This window comes from Neodiprion pinetum, chromosome 3 (assembly GCF_021155775.2).
Source record: "Neodiprion pinetum isolate iyNeoPine1 chromosome 3, iyNeoPine1.2, whole genome shotgun sequence".
NCBI lineage: Eukaryota > Metazoa > Arthropoda > Insecta > Hymenoptera > Diprionidae > Neodiprion > Neodiprion pinetum.
The window spans coordinates 40,968,607-40,990,212 of record NC_060234.1 but is presented as its reverse complement, the minus strand read 5'-3'; the positions used below and the strand labels follow the sequence as shown (position 1 = coordinate 40,990,212).

General features: G+C 39.9%; 1 protein-coding gene across 14 annotated transcripts in view; it reads right to left on the bottom strand.

Moving 5' to 3' along the window:
• The window catches only part of LOC124213914 (protein turtle), a 171,213-nt gene that overhangs the window by 119,567 nt on the left and 30,040 nt on the right, over window positions 1-21,606 (bottom strand). For all 14 annotated transcript variants that reach the window (XR_006882025.1, XM_046615685.2, XM_046615690.2 and 11 more), the window contains exon 2: window positions 6,122-6,180. The gene's annotated coding sequence lies outside the window, so the exon portion shown is untranslated. The remainder of the gene's footprint in view (window positions 1-6,121; window positions 6,181-21,606) is intronic.

The window sequence follows — 21,606 nt, the reverse complement described above, 5'->3', positions numbered from 1 at the left end:
CCGAATGTCTCGCTTCGACGGATATGCATATAAAAATACACGACGTCTGAACATCCAGAAGCCGTTGCATATGGATTTTGAAACAATGGAATAACGCCCAGTGTAATTTTCAATGAGCGTAACACATGACAAATAACGTCCGATATTTATTAATTTTACAATCATTCCCCCAGAGTCGATAAGGTGTAATTATTACATCAGTTTCATGTATCATTCGAAGCAGCATCCAATTCAAAGCTTCTCGACGCACGAACGAATCGATGCAGTTATTCCTCGTTTTAACGAACGGTTTTCTAGTCCGAGAAACGAGGCAATTTCGGCCCTGCGGTTTACGTCAGGTGAGAGACTGCAGCAGGGCTTCGCACCTGTTGCGAATAATTTTTTAACGTTTGTAGTATGGGTGTAATATGCGTGTAAACTGATGGGAATTTTGTCGGGAACAGATGGGACTCGAAGAGTCGTTAAACAATAGCGCCGCAGACGCGTGCTCGCGAGGCGCGATAACTAATCAAACGTCGATGACGAGAGAGGATTCGATACTGCGCAAAGTGATATGAAAATAGCTTATGTTTGAAGAAAAAATCCCGGTATTCGTGCCTCGTTAACTTTTCCGAAAAACGATGCGGTCGTAATCACACTGAGTAAAATTTCATTTGTTACGGTAACTAGAAAAATTCAGTAAAACGGGTATCGTTAAAAAAACTGTTTCAATATTGTTGGGATTACGAAAAACGAGGTAACCGTAACCATTTTGCGCTGTTGTCGATTCTTTTTTGGTTATTGCAGCGGAAAGTCAGTGTGTTCCGTTTACTCTTCTTTTTTAGTTAAACAAGGCTTTAACGTTACAAGAAAATATAGTAACAGTGATCGTATTGAGAAAGAACAGTAACGGATACCAGACTTTCCGGTAACAGCTAAAAAACTAATTTTCATTTTGTACCCGGAACTATATTTTTCGATTGTCGTAAAAGATGAAAATAGTTAAGGACTGAGCGGTAACCGGAACTAAAAATTTCTCTCATTGCACGATTTTATGCAGCGTGAATCGAATTTTTTCAATTGTGTTAAATTTTTCATCTAAATAGAAATAGTGACTGTAGAATTAAAGATACCGCGAGCAATTTAATTTCTGTACATAAATCTGGGAGATTGGAAACAAAAAAAAAAAAATAAATAAATAAATCAATTAATAAATGAGTAAAACGAATAAATTCTGACCGACATCTTTTCTTCATATTTTCCAATAACGCGTCGCTGTATTTTATTTTTGTCATTCATCCGACGGGCATCTTGTACTTGTACCGAGATATTATAGAAAAATTTTCAAATAAAGTTGGTGGACTGCGAGGCGCGCATAGCTTCCTCGGTCGGTTCCGGTAAATACGTCACTCCGGCAAGTAACTCTGGAATTTTCTTTCCGCGGACCTCGTCAACTGTTCAGGAAGAGAAGAGAAAAAGGAAGAGGATAAAGATTGAAGAAGAGGAAGAATGAGAAGAAAAATAGCCCTCGACCAACGGCTTTTGTTCTCCAAGCCTCTTCCGTTTTCTGTCTTGGCTGTTTTTCCAAGAGCGAAGGGCTTAACATTCCACCTTTTTGCCACACGCACACGTGCCTTTGAAAGTTTATTAAAATATGTTTGTGCAGTAACGGAGAGGCTCGAGGCTGGTAAAGTTCAGCTAAACTATACCTCGAGTGACTCGAAACTTGAATTCAACCGAGCTTTCGGGAGATTCAGAGATTAATAAAAATTAACGCTCTAGTTATTCAATGTCAAGATTGCATTTTAAGGACGAATCCATCCGCCATCTTCAAAATCTTTTCAACCATTTTGTTTCTTCGAAAAACTGCGACTTACGCACGCAACAAGAAAAAACTTTGGTAAAAATTTTGTTTAACGAGTGTAGAAACCAGCTTACGAATATTCGAAACGTCGACAATTTTCATTTGTAAATTTTCTTAGCTGCACGCGAATCGATTTCCGAAAAGAACAACAGAACGTATGTGCTGAAAAATTCCCTCGGGAAAGGAATTGCACTTCCACGTTTAACTGGCGAGTCGGCAATTCTCTGACACGTTATTTCCTTTGTTCCCACAAACGTTTACTTTGATCGGTTGTACAGCAGTGCGGGAGAAAAAATCACCTCGTGGCAGATATCTGTCACTTTTGCAGTTACTGCCGGAACGTATGAAATTCCGCGCTTTGAATCGAGGTGGAAATTTCAAAGTATTTTTACATATTATGTATCCGTACGAGGCGAACCTGAAGTTATATCTACATAAAACGCTTGGATAATCGGGAATTGTGCATTTAGAGTGCACCAGCCGCAAATAATAACGTAGAAAAAACTCCGATAATCCGGCGCCGCGACTTGCATGGCTTAAAAGTTGGAAAAATTTGTATATCTGCACTGTCACCGCAATAAAACACTCCCCGATTATTCCTTTTTACCCCTATTTTTACGCTCCACGGCGACGCGGCGCATTCGGTGATATTATGCCTCGAGAATCACACGCGATTCGAGGCTCATCAGAGGTAATGAGAGCCGGGATATCCGCGGGATGTTTTGTTCGCGTTAAAATGCGCGCAGAAACGCGAATAATACATTATAAAATCTATTTTCTCGCCTGTATATGTATATATAAATATATACAGTGGCGCATTTTTTACTCTACTTTTTTATTTTTTTTTTTTCATTCCAAGTTGCTACTCGAAAAATTTGTGACAAATATTGAAACAAAAAAAAAAAATTGGTGCAAAATGTGGACGAGGTGAGAAAATATTGTTAGATTCCGCTACCAATTAATATTGAAATATTTTTTATTTATTTTTATGTGAAATTTGGATCAAAGTTTTTGTTACTGGAAAAGGAGTATCGCATCAACTTGATGTTCCTATTTCGTTTTCAGTACCGATTTTCATGAACAATGATTAATTGGATAACGATACGGAAAAAATAAATAAACTAACATATACGTATAATATAATTCCGTAAGGTGTGTACGTAAAAATAAATAAAAAAACATTTCAATAATTGGTAGCTACCTTTAAATATTTTGATACCTCTTCCAGCTGTTATGACAATTTTTATTTCAATATTTCTGACAAATTTTCCGAGTAGCACTTTCGAAAAAAAAAAAAAGAAATAAATATATAAATAATGATAAAAAAGAGCCACCCTAACGTATGTAGGCAATAGTAATCGAAAGAAATTTTTGCCCAACTAATTTTAAGTAGACACGTGAGGCGTAAGGATTTCGGGCAATTTTATATTCAACGTATTCGAATCAGTGGCGAGATTTTTAGGCCGATGGGAAGGCCGGATTAATTCTGTGGATCGCGTAAAACGGTGATATTCAAAACCGAGCCCCTCGTTAACTGTACGGATCCAGCTGAGTACTGAATTTTTTTTTTTAAATTTATTCTCATTTTTTTTACATCCTTATAACGATTTTCGCGTAACCCTCGACGGATCGTCGACGGTGTAACGCGTACACGCTGCTGGTTTTATTTGATCCGTGTAACGAGTGTGTTAACGATAAAAGTGAAAAAAAACGATTAAAAAAAAAAAAACGAAAAAACAAGAAACGGAAGAAGCAAAAAAGAAAGAATATTTCGAAGTTCAATAAATGTGCGGTTAGTAATTTAGTGAAAAATAATTGGGAAAGAAGAAAGTATTCTATAAAAATAATTAACTACTTCGCGAGGTGACTGTCAAACTTATTTCATCAATTTTTTTATTAAATCAACCCCATAATTTCATTCAGTACAATTCGTTACACAGAGAAATGAAAGAATTTAAATCGAATTAAATATACAATATTTACTACGATTCTAACACGTTAACGACGAAAGAAGAATAATCTCGGTGGATATTGTTTTTTTTTTTTGTTTCGTGCCATGAATATTTGAGAATTGATTTTTCTCGAAGCTTGCTGAGAATTCGATTACGATAATGGAGGTCAAGCTCGCGAAGCAACGATCATCGTAATTTCACACGTTTGCACAAAATTATACAGCCAGACGATACGTCATATAGTGTATAAATAGACGTATATACAGGGTGTGTATACATGTATCTACGTCGCGGCGGTAGGCCTGATCGATCGCGCCATTACAGGCACTCGGCACAATGCGTTTCAACTTTAATATATCGAGGATATTCCTGTTGAGCCGCGAGGGGGAACGAAAGAGGGAAGCGGTATCGGTTTATACAGCTGCTGAAATTGCAGACATGAAAAGCTTCGACCCATTTTCGGTAAATAATAAATGGGCAGGAAAAAGAGATGACAAAAAGTCACCTCAAACTTTTCATTCCAGTTTTCTTGGCCGTTCTTTTCACGCACCGCATTTTAATACATATATATGTATATATATATATTATGTATATTAGACCTGTCCTTAAGAAGGGCAAAATCGAATTTTAATGGTCTTACCCCCCAAATTGGTTCGTAATAATTCAAAGAAAATGTCAGAATTTTTTAAAATTTTTACCTCCATATTTACCCACCGCTAGGAAGCCCTACTTTTTCCCATAAGAAAAGCATCGATTTTTCGTGGTTCTTAATCTTTTTTTTACCGCTGCCCTAATTATCAGCTAAAAAATCGTAAATGCTCAGAAAATGTTGACAGTTATGTTGCCCTTTTGTCGAATTTTTCGGAATCCGATACAAGCATTTTTGGGCTAGATCAATCACATCTTTATTCTCTGTATGTCGCGAAAAACGCGGAAAAAATCGAAGAAAGTCGAAGAACGTCGTTTTGAGAGTTAAAAATAGGAGGAATAAAATGGCAGAGGTTACAAAAAATAGGAAACTTTTCGAAACGTTCTTCGACTTTTTTTGCTTTTTTCCGCGTGTTTCGCAACATACAGAGAATAAAGATGTGGTTGATCTAGCCCAAAAATGCTTGTATCGAATTCCAAAAAATTCGACAAAAGGGTAACATAACTGTCGACATTTTCTGAGAATTTACGATTTTTTAGCTGATATATATATATATATATATATAATGGCCGCAGGTTGATAGTTCTCGCGTTTCTACGTCGCAAGATTCTGCAATTTCGTGCTCCCCGGAATTGCAATTCGTCTGCTCAAGTCAGCCGCGAAATTTTCGCTCAACGTTTTCCCGGGGCCGCTGGTGTGGATATTAAATTTTGACAGGGCTAATTCCGCCCCTCCTCTTCTTCGGAACGATTTCAACCGTTGTAAATACGTAACGCTAGTACGTTTCTTCATTCCGTTCACACCCTTCCGCGGACAAAAATTTCTCGGAGAAAAAGGTCAGGCGCTGGGGAATGAAGTTCGAATTTTGCCCGACTGGGGAGAAAGAAAAAAAAAAAAAATCAATTACTCTTTACGCACGGCTAGAAACTCGGCAGCTGGTGCAATTAAGCAAAAAATTATTAAAAAAAAAAACCCTTGCCGAGACTTTCTGAACTGTAGTTTAATTTTTCGATCTAAATGTAATTGGTAATAATTTACGAGCTGAGAAGTGGAAGATAATAAACCGGTTCTTGCGCGGCATGCACCGTACATTTGCGTACGATAAATATTCTGGAAAAAAGTCTGGTCTGCCTTGGAATATCGCACTGCATTCGTGTATAATATACCTACTTGGGTATACTTTTCGCAGAAATCCCAGTGAAGGAAATTCAGTAAATAAAATGGCTGGTGAACGAGGCGGAGCGAGCAAGAAACGAGGGAGTGAATAGTTGAAAATTACAGTGAATTCACTTGCAAGAAATACGGAGTCGGAGATACCGAGAATCTTCGATTCCCGGGACACCCGCACTCTTTTGCATTTCATTGCTTGACGCTTTTCACGCTTTTTCACACACGCGTGGAATCGAACGGGGTGCGTTCGAAGCGCAGCTTTCCGGTCCTCGCTGAATCGTGAAAATTGTGATTTCAGCCAATTCCCGAACCATCGCGCGAAATATGTCATCTGAGGATGTACGCCTCGTGCCAATGCGCGTCTTTAATGCATTCGGGACGCTGATTGGCCTGAAAATTTCACACGAGTCTAATTTTACTCGATTTTCTTTGAGTCTGTGTTATACCTACTCAAAAGTGCGTCGATCAATCCGTTACAGAGTAAATATAAACAATTCAGGCACTTACCGATTCAGCTCAACAGCAGCTGTTCGAATTCGCAACAACGGATTCGCCAATTTCTCCCTCTGGAATGAGAAGGGAAAAAATTAAAAATTGGGTTTATGTTGCGAGTAAGTAAAGTGGCCGGTGTATTTAACTGAAATTGAAACAAGCCTGTTGATGTGTGCCGACAGGAAAAAGAAACGAAAATAAAATTGAGATGAAAATTATGGCGAAACGTAAGTGGCTTCGGTTTGAAAATATCACCGTTGGATTTTACTATTAACGATAATTTGAAGTGAGAGTTGCATTTAAACGGCACGATTAAAGTTCATGTCCTGATCCAGCCGCAATTATGATAAATATTCGCGCCCTACAAACTCGTAACGACGGTGGTACAAAATTATTGAGCCATTCCTATGCAAAGACGTGATTCCGTAACCACTTTCGAGGGCTAATGTGAATGAATAGATCGTGCGGAAATTTATATCAGCCACGTCGATAACGTTTATATCAGTTCTCAAGGAGGACACGAAGGTGAAGAAAGAAATCTTATTTTTCACACAAGAACTGTAAATACAGAATCAAAAGCAGTTCAAACAGATTGGCTGTTCATAAATCGATACTTTTTACGAATTTGATTACGATTTGGCGGGTCACATATTGAGTATTTATCTTTTGAAAAATAGAAAAATGGAATTAAACGTGAGAATTATGAACAAACTCTTCGGTATATATCAAAGTTTCGAATTAAATCGCATCAGAATGATTAAAATAATCGAACGAATTCGTTTAATCTCATTCTGCGATGGGAAATTTTATTCAGAAGACCTTTTACCGAAAATTTACCGAAACGCTTTTTTAATATTTGTTTTAACAACATTGAACCGATATTTATAACGACTAAGAAATTTTAACGCTTAATTGACAGCTAAAAAAAAAAGAAAAGAAAATCGATTTCAGCGAATTTATAGAAAATAGTCTTCGGGAATAAAATGAGCCATCGCAGAATGAAATCGATAAAATCTATTACATTTTTAACAATTTCGAAGTGATTTAAATCAGAAGCGTCGATATTTATGCTTTCATTTATAATTCCGACATTCACTATTTTAATACTTATATTCCACGAAAATATAATCTGATAAATACTGAATGTGAGACAATATAATAAATTGAATAACCCGCAAGTATCAATTTTAAGAAAACTGTATTCTCCTCAAGAATTCTAGGGCGAGAAAAATTTTAGTCCATTCGAATCCTCGCCGAGTTGCGTAAGATCGAATTAAACGCGAAAGCGCGAATTTCAAAGCGGATGTTGTCGAATCGTCGAAGAAACTCCGGAGCGATGGATTCTTCTGTATTATGTATAGCTGGCTGCGGTTTTTCCGAGCTGATAACTCAGCCGGACATCTCTCCGAAAGTCCTGGACGACGACGCGACGCGACGGACGGCGGGTCTCTCATAAATCATCCTTATATACGCCCTATAATGTTTAGCGGTAAGCCAGCTTAACGAATGACAGTCACAGTAAAGGACTCCTTCTTTTCAAGATAAATAACTGTAACGTATACGATACCGTCGACGTTGTATCCACACGCATATTTCTCGAGATAAGAAAGAAGAGAAAAACAAAAAAACAAAAAAAAAAAAACAAAAAAAAAAAACAAGAACGATACGAAAAAGTAAAAGATAAATTTTATCTAGGGAAGAAAAAGTAACGCGTACATGTATGTCGAGTAAATCGTTTCTTCGACGCGAAAGCTGATTGTGAGAATTTTTACGACCGCGTTAGGTACGTCTTGTTCATGCATAGAATACGTAGAAAAGCTCCTCCAGACTCCCATTATAAAGCATTATAGGTTTCGCGGTTGCGGTTTGAGTAACTTCTCCGCACCGCAGCTTAAAGGATCCTCATTTTCCCTCTTACTTTATGCCATCTTAGCTTAAACCGCCGAGCTAGTCTACATATATTTACATCGAATGCATCAACCGCCTTGTTCGCGGATCCCTCGTGATATTTTATCATTTCGAATGTTTTCGTTCGATCGGGTTTCTTATTTCGTGAAATTATTCGCACATCTTTCGCGGTTTCTTAATATATTGTTTCTTATCCTTTCACTTTTTCGTTTTCTCGTCATACGTTCAATTTTCAAATTAACCAGAAATAAGCCATAAAGTGAGAAAAAAAAAGAAAAAAAAGAAATGTATTCAACTCTACGTTTAATTCGTACAATGAAAATTCTATCCACTAGTCTGTTGTAAAAGTTATTACTAGAATTATATAAACGTCAACTTCGTTTCGTTGTACATTCCGCATTCCATTATCTTGTCCCACCTCGACTGACGAGTAATTTCATAGAACATCTCTAGTGCAGCTAGCTAGTAAGCCGTTTAATTTTCGTAGCAAAATGCTAATTTTACCGCTTTTGAACCACTTCGAAAGCACGATGCGCGTAAGGGAGGCAAACCGCATATCCGAGCTGTGCATGAAGCCAATTAATTCTTTGTTCCCGGGGAATATCCCGCAGGATGTACGAGTTTGAAGCGCGGTAAATCGAGAACATTAAGCCGGAGGCAGTTCGTGCAAGAGAATAAAAACATTGAGAAAATGCCTGGGAAGTTAGAAGATACGGAAAACTTGATTTCAACCGCTCTCTTATTAACGACTCGAGTCCTCGACTCCCGGCTTCTATAAAAGCTTCGAAAAAATCGGCGATTCTTTGTCGAAAAAAGAAAACCACTTTTCCCCTAATTATCGCGGTTTCGTCGAGATCAATGTGGGTTATGAATACTGATACCGGAGAGGAAGCTGGATAACCTCCTGCCCTGGGGGCTGTGAGGACGGTAAATTCTGGGAAACGATAGGTCTGAAATTGGAGGAAAGTTATCGAGCTTTTACCGCCCGCCGATAAAACCTCGGAATAAAAACTCGAACAATGAGAATATCTGGCATATATCTGTGTATTTTCGTTCGGCTCGGCGAGTTAATTGCTCGTGATTTTCACGAATCCACAAAAACCGGCCCGGCTGGCTCCACCCGGATTGTATTTCTGCAGTAGAAATTGGAGGAGTTTTGGCATCCTTGTATTTTACAGAGAAAAGTTTAATTGAGCTACTCGAGTTCAAAGCAACGACAAATGCGACCATCGTGCTTTCCCCCGCCTCCCGGTTTCTCCGCTTCCCCGACTCTCTAATAATTCGTACTAGGTATTGCCGGGGTCGAGAGAAGCCTTTGCAATATTTTACCGCTCATTATTCGCTAACTTTGGCAATCGCTGTTGTACGGATCATATTATTATTCTTGTTATTATCGTCATTACCGCGTAGCATCGATGAATTATTTAATTATAAATATTCAGGTTCGTTTCCTTGATTATTCAGCAATCGCTTTCAAGTAATCGATTGTGTTCATCATTTTAGTACTCTGCTCAATGACTGGAATGAACAATTTTGCTAATCGATGAAACATTTGGTTAAATATCGATACGAAACTGAACGAAAATTATTAGTGTTAAATAATGCGACCGTCAAAACGTCGAGTAACGGTCAAAGGCGCCTCTACGGTAAAGCTTTTTAAAGCTGCCTCTCTTTCTTCGGCAGCCGAGGTCGTTGTCGCGAGAAATATAACGTGAGATACCGTAAGTGAGCTTTTTCGTCCGTGTAGCAGCGGCTATTGTACATCGCGGTGAAGATAAAAAAATATCGAAGAGAACTGATGTACAGTTATTATACAGAGGTAAGAGGGAGAAACGAATGAGAAATAAAATGAAAAAGAAGAAAGAGAAGAAAATACTTGGCGCACAGAGAAGCCTGGATGGAACGGTGTATGAATACATCTTCCCTCCATTCAACGTTTCTCCCTCGACATTTTAAACAAAGTTTCAACCATAGCAGTGCAGATGGCGAATAGTGGCGCAGAGCTCGACGCGTTGAGTAGCTCTGAGTGTAAGTGCGAATGCATAAAAACCGAAACGGCGTGCCGACGACGAGGTGAGTGAAGACAGGGTAGTTACATTGTTTGCAGGGGAAACGTTTCAAAGAAGTCGTGACAACAAGTCGGCAAGAGTAACGCGTTTGCCGATAGCAGCTGAATTATGTAATTTATTGCAAAGGGCGAAAAGGGGTGGAAAAAGCTTCACTACTTTTCCATGCAAGTGCAGGAATATCGCTTTGCCGAGGAATTATTCTTACAAAGGCACGTCAATTCGATCTGCAATTAGTGATGAATTTTTAAGCCACGTCGTCAAATATTTTAGGATTATCCGGAGGCAGGATTAACCAACGATTTTCAACCTCCCTCTCTCTCTTTATCCGTCAATGTGACACTGATCTGAAATTTGAGATAATTATTTCCCTCTCTTGGACGGATCTGACCGATTCCTCTCCTAATATTTCCACTGCATTCCGAGGAGCGATCGACGTAATGTCTCGTGTTTTTTACGCTTTTCATTAATGACATTTTCGTTTCCGTAAAACGTTTGACCAAATTTATCGAGTTCAGACCACTTCGCAATGACCAGCATCGCCAATTCCCTCAAGTTGAGTGATAGTTCGATTTCCACCATGATTTTCCGCACGGTTAGGCACTTGATTAACCGAGAGTGAATGCTCGGCTCTCCACAATTCCGATTAGTTCGTAAACCAGACCCCAACGCTGTATCACTGGACGTAAACGAGAACCAGCCGGCTGAGACGTCGAAGACGGTTGTGCGCACAGCGATGCAGATTGAACGATACGTTTCTAACTGTCCGGCGCATCTAAAACACTCGATACCTACCACCGAGCAATCACTTACTCCGAAACATGATGCAATTGAATCGCGTAAAGTGGTTACCGAACCGGATTCCAACGCACCTGCCGCAACCGTCAAACCATCAGCAATCGATGCATCAGCGTGTATTTTCGAAATCCGCTCCTTATGTCGGAAATGTCGGAGTTCGGCCGTTTACAAGAAAGCTCACATGGTCCAAGATGGTAGTCAGTGACAAGACTGCAGCGTCACTGATGACGACGGGGTGGAATATCAGAGGGAGATGTTGATGGGCTTTGAAAGGCAAGGAACCCATGAATAGGAATGGACTCTTTTACTGGCTACTTACTCTGAAAGCGATCTCAGCAAATTCCCTTACGTAGGTATAAAGTGGGCGGGTAAGGTGCTCGGAGCGTCGATGGTGTGCGAGGAGAGCGACGAAGGCTAAGCCGGGACGCCGTACCTTGGCGTATTACACCTTGGTATATGGGTGTGTATGTATGTTATACGCGGACCTACCGCCGGAGGGAAAAAGCTGGACAGATATTCGCCCTCATCCAGCTTCCACCCTCGCTCCTGGGACACACCGTGCACGCATCCCATAAAGGGTGGCTAAGTGATGCCGCTGGTGGCTCAGAGGCGCAAGACTTCGTGCACTTCGTACACCGTGGCTATCCGTCATAGTTCACAGGCCGTAGTCTGGGACCGAGCGTTGTTCGCACGGCTGAAGGATCCCACGAGGACGCACCCTAGGCACACCTCTCGGTAGATCGGTGCATGCTTCCCGTTTTTATTCCAACGTATAAGCATCTCCGCACGTTTATATCCGCGACCGTGCGTCTGGGCCAATTAGAGAAAGACGGATGCACGCAACGTGGCATTGGACCGTGGTTCCGGTAGCGATGAGCTTTCGTAACGTTTCTCGATTCGTTCGATCGTTTGGAACTTTGAAATGGATGAATGATTTCTGAGGCAAATACCGGGGGTTTGGTTAATTCGAATTGAAAACACTCGGCGACAGGTGGCATAAATTTCAATTAGTGGAGTAAACAAAAACGTCTCTGCTCATTCGTGTAAGCCGTGTACGTACGCGTGTATGACACTGCGAGTATTCACACACCAGGTTATACCCACGGTAGAGAGTGAGGAGGAAAATACAGTAGGCGGGCTATGAATACACGCTTTTCCGAGAAGGTGGTATACCGGTGTAATTACGTAGTACCGTGGTACTAATTACGAAGACCGTGTGTGAATGAATAGAAGAAAGGGGCTGTTCATCGTACCGACACGTGTGTGCGTGCACCGTATTTGTGTGTATACATACTCGCAATCCCATTTCCCACGTTTCGCGTTACGTAACAGAAGCGTATTTCTTGGTCGGAGGGAAGAGTCAACACCGTGAAGAGGGGCAGCGCAAACGATCGTAACACAAGATCCCCATGCCCACATTATTACCCGTGTAATCATTTCCAAGTATAGAATTACACCTGCTTAGCATACCATGAATATGCGACATCTTTCATATACATCTCACGGAAAGAAACAACGGACTCTACCCTTCGATAATGTAACGAATTACGAAACTACGTGCTCGAAGAAAATTGAAAATACTGCAAAAACTGTTCATATCTTCGTTTCTTCTGATTTAAAAACGACACGAGACATCAGATTTTGGTACATCTTGGATAAAGCTGGACCTGTTTAAAAACCGCGTCTCCAATTTTGCGAAGGAACCGTTTCGGCGCGACTCAAGGACGTAGTAATCTTGCAATTTGTATGTAGATTCGAAGGCAAAGGACAACAGTAGCCTGGAGGTTGACGTCGGGGATGGTGTGAGGTACGATTTGTCGATGAGCTTATAGCTGCATGACCATCTCGTAAGGCGGAACACGCAGTAAACGCGCCTGAAACAAGTCTATCAGAGTATCATTCCCCGGTGTAAACGGTGGATGAAACTGTTTTGTTCGAGAGTAGTTGCGTTGGAATTGCATTACCGGTGATGCAGCCGTCTCTTTGTCTTTCTCTCTCTCTCTCTCTCTCTCGCTCTTTCGGTTTGCTGCTATCTAGGAAGCCGGAGATATCCGCGAGGTCGAGGATGGGGTGCAGCTTTGTGAAACCAGCCTTCGAAATGAACGCTTTTACAGGTTTGCCCCACAGCGCTGAATGTATCCTCTTGATCCCCTCGGCTCTTTGCATCGGCTTGACGTTAAACTCTACGAATTAACCCACCGTACGAAAGCTCCCGGAGGTATCCAACCGTCTATCCATGCGCTTTCAGAGCCCTTCTCTGCCAGTCGATTCTGGTCCGTTAACAAGCACACAGGTTTCTGCATTTCATTACACTATCGCCATGTCTCTCTCTCTCTCTGTATACATTCGCTTAGTTACAGCTCGCGAATTGATCCTCGCACGATCAACTGACCTTGGACCTTGGGTTGAGTTACGTTTGGTTGAACAAGAAAGTACTTCCGGGTGATCCAGGCCGCCTTTACTTTCGACTTACCGTCCAGCCTGACCCCCCAACATCTCCTCGTTACGTGAGATATCGTTGGTCCAATCCACAGTCGATATTCGACACCCTTGCGTCCCGTATCCCGATACAATGATAACAGACCTTCGAGCGAGAAATTTCCCGGCAAACCTTATCCTCGACACCGTGCACTTTGACCCATGCTGTAACGTTATCGGCGCCTTCTCAATGCCCAGTTTTAATGATCCGCACGTCTGTAGATCCCTTCGATCACGTGGCGCGACTCCGAGTTGTTAAGAACCCTTTTGAAATCATCGACGTCACAGCGTTGGTTAACCCCGTCCAACGATCATCCCTAAGACAGAGTATCTACCTTGCTCTCCCAGCTCTTTCACCTCAGTAGGAAATGGAATTGGAAGAACGAAGGAGGAGAGAGGAAGCTCGCAGTTCGATGGGTAATATGATTATTTTGCTTTGGCGGTTGGCGCTGAGACGCTGTATAAGAGAAACTTTAGAAGTTTTCAATGGGGGTGGGAGGGTGAGGGTGAGGGAGGGGGGGCGAGTGGCATACCACTCCAAGATAATGAAACGTTCCACAAGTTGTCGAGTGCTGCGTCTCTGAGCCCGAGCCACTTCTATCCTCCTGCAGGTTCTTCCTGGGATGGATGGAACAAGAGGCACCGTCGCTGCTGTTCGAGGATGAGGTGGAAAGAAGGAGTTTCGGCCCACCACTCGTATCTCAATAATATTAATGCATTTCGAGTTGCCGGTTGCCGGTTGCCGTATCGCCCTGCTCCTTTAATATACATTTGCCGTTTCACTACCGCGAAGAAATTACCACCGGCCTGCCGGTATCAATTTCCTTTAATTTTATCGATACGCGAGGTATTAAATCGCAACGCTTCTGTCGTTTCGCGGTCACGTGCCTGGTTTTTACTGCCGAAAGCTCTCGCCAGGTTTTCTCTTTCTTCTTTCATCCTTTCATATATGTATACAGTGACAGTTGAAAATACACTTCTTGATATACGTTTCATCGATTCTTGCCTCGAGGTGTGCGATTCTTCCCCTACTTTTTTAATAATTTTTTGACAGATATTTTACCATTTTTACTCTCCGCGGAGTTGTTGAAATTATTCTTGAACCAGGCCGCTGAAAATGGAGTATGATCTTGGTAGTAAAACTGTTCAGAACTCGTATTAAAATCTCTGAAAGTTTTGAGCGCAAGTCTTTCACCCGTGAATACATTACAATAAGTCCGCGGTAATTTCTCCGTAAAGTTTAACGGCGATAATCGGTTGAAATGTAGAATCCATAATAAATCTATCGATTACCATAAACTTAACCCGCCAATTAACAATGCAGACGTCTCGAAACGGCAGGTACTTCGTTTGTAGATACGATTATTCTAGTCGATCGCTGGGAATAAAAACGAAAATGAAATTGATTAAGTGAATCGGTATAAAGGACGAAGTTGAAAAAAAAAAAAAAAAAAATGTTATATCCTCTACGTCGGCGCGATGGGATAAAAAAGGAAAAAGAAAAAGAATGAAAGTTTAATGGGATAATTAATCAGACCCTCGCAGCTTTTTTACATAATACACAGTAGGTATACACACCGTGCAATCATGTATAATATACCTACATATACATTAATATACAATATACCAGGAGTTTCGTGAGTGGGTATAAGGATCGATTTTCCTGCAAGTACATCGCGTGACTTGCCGCGATTAAATGCGTTCGAAGGATTTCTACATATATATGTATATAGCTATAGCTGTTACAAATTCGATGTATACGTACGGAATCGCGGGGGTGTCAAGCGTATCTTGACGAAAAATAAGCGATTTGTAATGCAACTGCGCGTGTGCATTTATGTACACACACACACATATGCGTATAGCTTGCCTCTCTTACGTGTGTCGAACAATTAAAATACACGGCAAAGTCCCGATCGGAACGGCACTCGAAGCAGTAAGAGGGTCGAAGTTGACGGAACAACGAAATTTTATTTGATGTGAGGATTAACGTACAAGCAATAATTTATTGAGAACGAATGGTGAAGCGATTAGATTGACTCTACACGCGCAAACACACACCTATAAAACCATGCATATTCATGGACCATGTATGGTGGCGTGAATGTGGAAATGAAAATACTGCGATGTGTGAGAAATTTATTCCGAGACGTCAAACTATTTTCATCTACCATATTTCTTTCCGTCTTTCTTCTTCTTCTTCTTCTTTTTTTTTTTTCTTTTTTATCATTCAACATCATCACGCAAGATTACGTTACAGCACAACGTGCAGGGTTCGTCGGTCGAGTGGGAATATAACGAAAGAGATACAATGGGAACTATTGTTACCAGTCAAGTTCACGTGGGAATTTCTATGAATATATACCCTGTGTCAAGAGTTCCCAGTAATTTTACCGCAAGTTTACGGTCGATGATGTACATTCTTACAAGAGTCGAGCAGACGCTTGCGTGTATCGAAGAATAGACGGGCATAAAACTGATAAAAGAATAAAAAAAAAAAAAAACGTGTAGGTATTTATCGTAACGATGAACGGATGGGGAATAAAAGAAGATTTCTCATAGCTTTGGTCTTAGATTCGTTTGATAATCAACATTTTCGATGCGACGAATTGAAATGACGGGAAAAAAATTTTCCACTCGATCGATGGATGGAGAATCGTTTTAGTGACACACACTTCGCAACTTGATACGGGTACTTGGATTTTCAAACACTTGAGGCGCTCGGCTATCGCACATCTGAAAGCCGTCGAAGTGCATGCTCGGGAATGCATGCCTACGCAACACGGATAACTACTCGACAACAAGTTATCGCTAAAGAGAGACAAGCGTATCGCTGTCTGAGAACGATAAACGGTCGAGTACGTGTCACCGCTAATGGTCACCGGGGGTATTTCTGGCCAAAGTCCAACTGCGCCCAACATCAACGAAACCACCGATCCCCAACGTCCAAGAGCACGCTTCGCTCTGTAGGAACTTGAATTCATCGCGAAAATTTAAATTGAGCCTAACGATAGGCTGGCGCTGCGGTAATTTGATGAAAATTGAAAATGTACAGGGTGAGTTTTTTTTTATCTCGAGACATCGGAATACCTCGAGAAATAGGCACAGTACAAAGAAATGTTAACGGCAAGAACTGTGTGAAAAAATCTGAAATGAAAACCCCTATCATTTGTTGCAGAATCAAATTTTTCATGACAAAACAAACAAGTTTTGTTGGAAATTTTTATTTTCGATCCGATACAGATCGCGCTGTAATTTCAAAAAATCAAATTTTTCATGAGATATTCCGATGTCTCAAGACAAAAAGCTCACCCTGTATATCTCGTCGAAGCTGACAATGAACGTCGGGTGAAATGACCCGGGCAAGTATAACCGAAACGACGAAAGCACATCCGTTCGAAAATACTCTCGACGCGTAAAGAAGCTGAAGAACCGTCAAATTACGAAGGCAAAGGGGCTGGAAATGGGGGGTCGGAGGTGGAGGAGGAGGAGGAGGAGGAGGCGGGCAATCCACGCTAAGCCGAGTCGTGTGAGATCCGAATTTCGATTGAGGGGGCGCGGCGGGGGGATGATCAAAGTAATCCGGTCGAACAGAGGTGTGCAAAGCCCCTGTCGATGCCGGAAATTCAAGGCAGCGTGTGTACCGGAAGGGTAAGCCGGTGTCTGTGCTCGGGAAATCTGCTGCCTCGCGTCTGGTTCGAAGGAGCTTTCGGCTCGGGACTGCAGGCGAGGGTGCCCAGACTCGGGTTGTGTACAAACGTAAATCGGGGCACGTCGGCCGTGTTCCGAGTGCCGTGGCAAATTGGAGATCTGACGGTGTATCCGGCTCTCCTTCTACGGCTACAACGACCTAATAGCTTATTAGCGAGTGCGAATCAGACTTCCTCCAATTCCGCCTAATGAGCTGAAAATATACATCTACCATTAAACGAGGGATTCGATCATCCGTTATTGTATCTGGGTTGTAATCGAGGGCACGGCTATTTGCACGGTCTTTGCTCCAATTTACCTCTCGCTTTTTTGACCTTTCACGCCGGTTTCCAGATGAGGGAAAACAATACGACTAACGAAAACTGGGACAAAATGGTTTGCGATAGTGTAAAAAATTAATTAATCGTTTAGTTATGTAGAGGCTTGCATTGTTCAATTTTATAAAATCTATATACATATATAATATATACATATATTCGTAAACCAACAAACTTGGCTTTATTGTTGAACAGGTTCAAAGCAAATGGACAGCACAAAGTGTATGAATTGAAAATACAATTCAATGTAAAACAAGCCATAAAATGGAATAAAAGTGAAATGAAGGATATAATATCGGACAGTGATAGTTAAAATGTACGTGAGAGAATAGAGCGGGTCGAGGATATTTTGTATATTAAAGGGAGATCGAATATAAATAGTTTATTACGTGCGCTATTTTATTGAATTAAGCAATTTTAATAACCTCATTTTATTGCAAAACTTACGAATAAGAATATTGAAAAACAACAGTTAGTGACAAAAGAAGTTGCGTGGTTGCTATTGGATTATTTAATGGATTATCGAATGATTTAAAAATACTGTATTCAAATACTAAATGATTGAAAAACAAAATAAAGCAATGGATAGTAGATAATGCCATGTTAACACGCATGTGATGTGAAAATACGATGAAATATAAATATGGTTGATCATGAAATAGTCTGTGAGTGTAGGTTTCTTTTCTAATTACCTAAATTATGGTTATTTTTCTTTTTATTTTCTCTTAGTTATAGACCGGGAGCCCATAACACTTTTTTCATGTCTCATTTGTTCACACTCAGCGGTATAAGACCCACCCAAATCCTACCTTCCACCACACAGAGATGACTTCGCCAAACATAAATGGCGGACCAAAAGGTGGGGGCTGTATTAAAAAATCCGGGATCTAGAATTATCACTTACCGTTCGGCGTTTGTCGCAAATTACTGTAAATGAAAAAAAAGTTTGGGCGGACTCTACACCCTTAAGACAAAAGTACGCGTAGGTGGTTGGCCCCCGATCCAACCTAAATATTCGGCGATAATATTATCTCGAGTTTTAGTATATAATTAGATGAATTAACAAAATTCCGAACGTTAACAAGTTGTGATTTTTTATTAACAATTTTTTACAACAATAAACAGAGTCACTTCGCGTCATATCCACTCTACACGTTCGGCAATGCCGTCCGCCCAAACTTTTTTTTCACTTACAGTAATTTGCGACAAACGCCGAACGGTAAGTGATAATTCTAGATCGCGGATTTTTTAATACAGCCCCCACCTTTTGGTCCACCATTTATGTTCGGCGAAGTCATCTCCGTGTGGTGGAAGGTAGGATTTGGGTGGGTCTTATACCGCTGAGTGTGAACAAATGAGACATGAAAAAAGTGTTATGGGCTCCCGGTCTATTAGTTATTGTAGGATTTTTTATTACCAGTGCACCAATCCTGCGCGCAAGTTCTTGTAACCTCCTGTAGATTTTTTTCACATTGGATTATTTAAATAAATAAATGATAATAATAATTTTCAGTTTGTCATTTTAAATTTTAAATACAGTCGTAAATTTTTTATCGGTTTTTACCTGATCAAGATTCAGTTCTGTACACACACTTCACGGAATTTCGATTTACATAAATTTCAAATCGCCTTCTCTCCTTCGAGTGCTGTAAGTCTACTGATTATTAGAATCATCCGCTCGTACCTTGTACTCTCTTTATCTCTCTCTATGTATATTTCTTTTCTCCATTTCTCAATATATTTCCTTCGAGGATTATACATCTTTACAGCTATTTACTAAATATCATATGGTCAGCCAAGCATTTATTTGATCAATGCGGATGTTTTTTGTCACTGACTTTCGGTTTGAACAACCAAATCGTTCGTTGATTGAGTGGTAGATTATAATCATTAAATACTTTGCTTCGTACACGGTAATTATATGTGCGATCATTGCATTGCCAGTGTGAAAAATACGTTTAGTTGATTTTCGAGCTGTTATTTACATTAGTTGAAAAAAGTCAGTCGATCATGTCAGTTTGTTGATGCTAACCCTTTTTCTGAATGTAATTAACAATCGCTGTAGTGGACTTTATTTAAAAATTTCTGATTCAATAGAATTCGAAATCGATTCTTGACCGATGATTAATCGTAACTAATAGTAGAATCGTTGAAACGTTCAATGAATCGTATTGTAAAACTGTCGTCAAAAGTGTGAAAAATATTCTAATAATGTAAATTTTCAAAAGATGGCATGTCCAAATTCAGGAATTGTACAACCGAATCTGAGGACCTATTTTGATTATTTTGGGGCAGAAAATAAAACAGTTGCGGAAGAAATGTCGTTTTCTATAGTTGAAGCTTTTCGTATAAAAAATAATGACAATATCAGCAACAACAGTTTTTCCCGTTTTCTATCGCTGGACAAGCAACTTCTGTCAATGAAGGCAATGCGCGCAATGTAGAGCCGAAGTGATGTGAAATCGAGACAAATGTTCGTCGGATAATAACGATACGCAATAACGATTCGGTGATGATTAATGAGAGATGAATAATGACGGAGTGAGATAGACAGCTGACGTGAAAAGGTGTTTAATTTCAACATTCGGTGCGGTGGAACGACAATTTCAATCATATTGTAAAGTATATATTCAAATTTCAACGATATCAATGTAAATTCAAACATCAATGCGGTCAATGCACTTCGATCACCGCAGGCGTTATACTTTCTAGGGAGTTTAAAATAGCAGCAACAAGTTTGTACAAGTTTCATTCTGAAATCGTGTTAGGAAATGAACGAGAAGAATAAAAATAATCAGTCGCAGGTACAAAGAACTCTTTTCACTTTGTGCGTAGTTTGTATCTTCATTCGTGTAAAAATTACAAATACACTTCAATTGAGGAATGACAATCACCTGGATTATACTTCAGATTCATGACCGAAAATAACTTCGTGTGTGTTGACGGGATTTTAAGAAGTTTAAAATCAACTTCAAGTTAATTAAATGACGTGAAATTTTTCGGTGCACTTGAAGAGAATCGAGCCTACTTTGAATTTTTTTGAATATATTTTTCCTTCCCTGAGAAATAAGATTTCCTTTTTTTATCAGACCTTGATCTTTTTGAATTTTATGACGATTTAAAAAGAATCAAACGGTAGACAAATAAATCTGAGATAAAAAATACTTTTTACTCAGACACTTTCAATTTATCATGATGGAATAATCAATATGGCATCCAAAAAAAGTACAGCCCAGAGATCAGTGTATAAAAAATTTCAAGGAATCCCAGAATGAAAAATTAAGAAATTGCATAAACGGTGTACGTTTTTCAATTCATTTTTTTTTCAACCTCTCTTATTAATTCGCACATTAATTGAAGAATTGCTCGATAGTTAATCCAATGGTACACAGTAAAGACAGTTATAAATAAAATTACCTAATTGCAAAAATGAACAAACCATCAGTATAGAATTACAGGTACAGTCAATTCGAATTTTTGCGTAACTTCTCTCGTAACTGTTTGTTTTCTAGAGTGTGTAAATTTTTTTCTATACTCTGATAATTCTCGCATTAGAAATTGCTCGAGATGCTTGGATGAGACTAATTTCTCGATTAAATCAGTATATATATATATATATTTTTTTTCAAATATTTCAATAAAAAGTATTTTTAATCCTAAATTCGTTTGTCTACCGTTCGATTTTTGTTTTTTTTACTCGAATCGTTATCAAATTCACAAAGATCAAGGTCTGAAAAAATATGAAATCTTATTTTATAAGGATAGAAAAAAAAAAAAGAAAAATCTGCCATCATCCCTTAACAGTGAGATAGAGCATTGAAACTCTGATGATATTCTTTTTCCAGGGTTAACTTACGATTTTTCGCCTTGGAGCACAAGCTTTTAATTTTTTCAACGGCCACTCTAACATATACATAGATGTATAAATTTACAGATTTTGAGCAGTCGAAGGCTTTGAGCCTCCTCGAAACGGCGTGCCGACGAAAGCTTTGACGCGTGGTGAGCTTTCAACGTCAGTATTGTAGCAACAAGGTAATTGAGATTGCAGGCCTGCATAACCAGCGTCAATTCTGAAAACTCGACCGACGGTATTAATTACCCTCATCGGCGGTGCGAATGGAATTGTGAACAATGCTGCAGGGGCTGGAAAGCGACAGGATGACGGGGTCGGATCAAGTTTACATGCATAGATATCGACAAACTAGACACGCGCGTAGCCTCG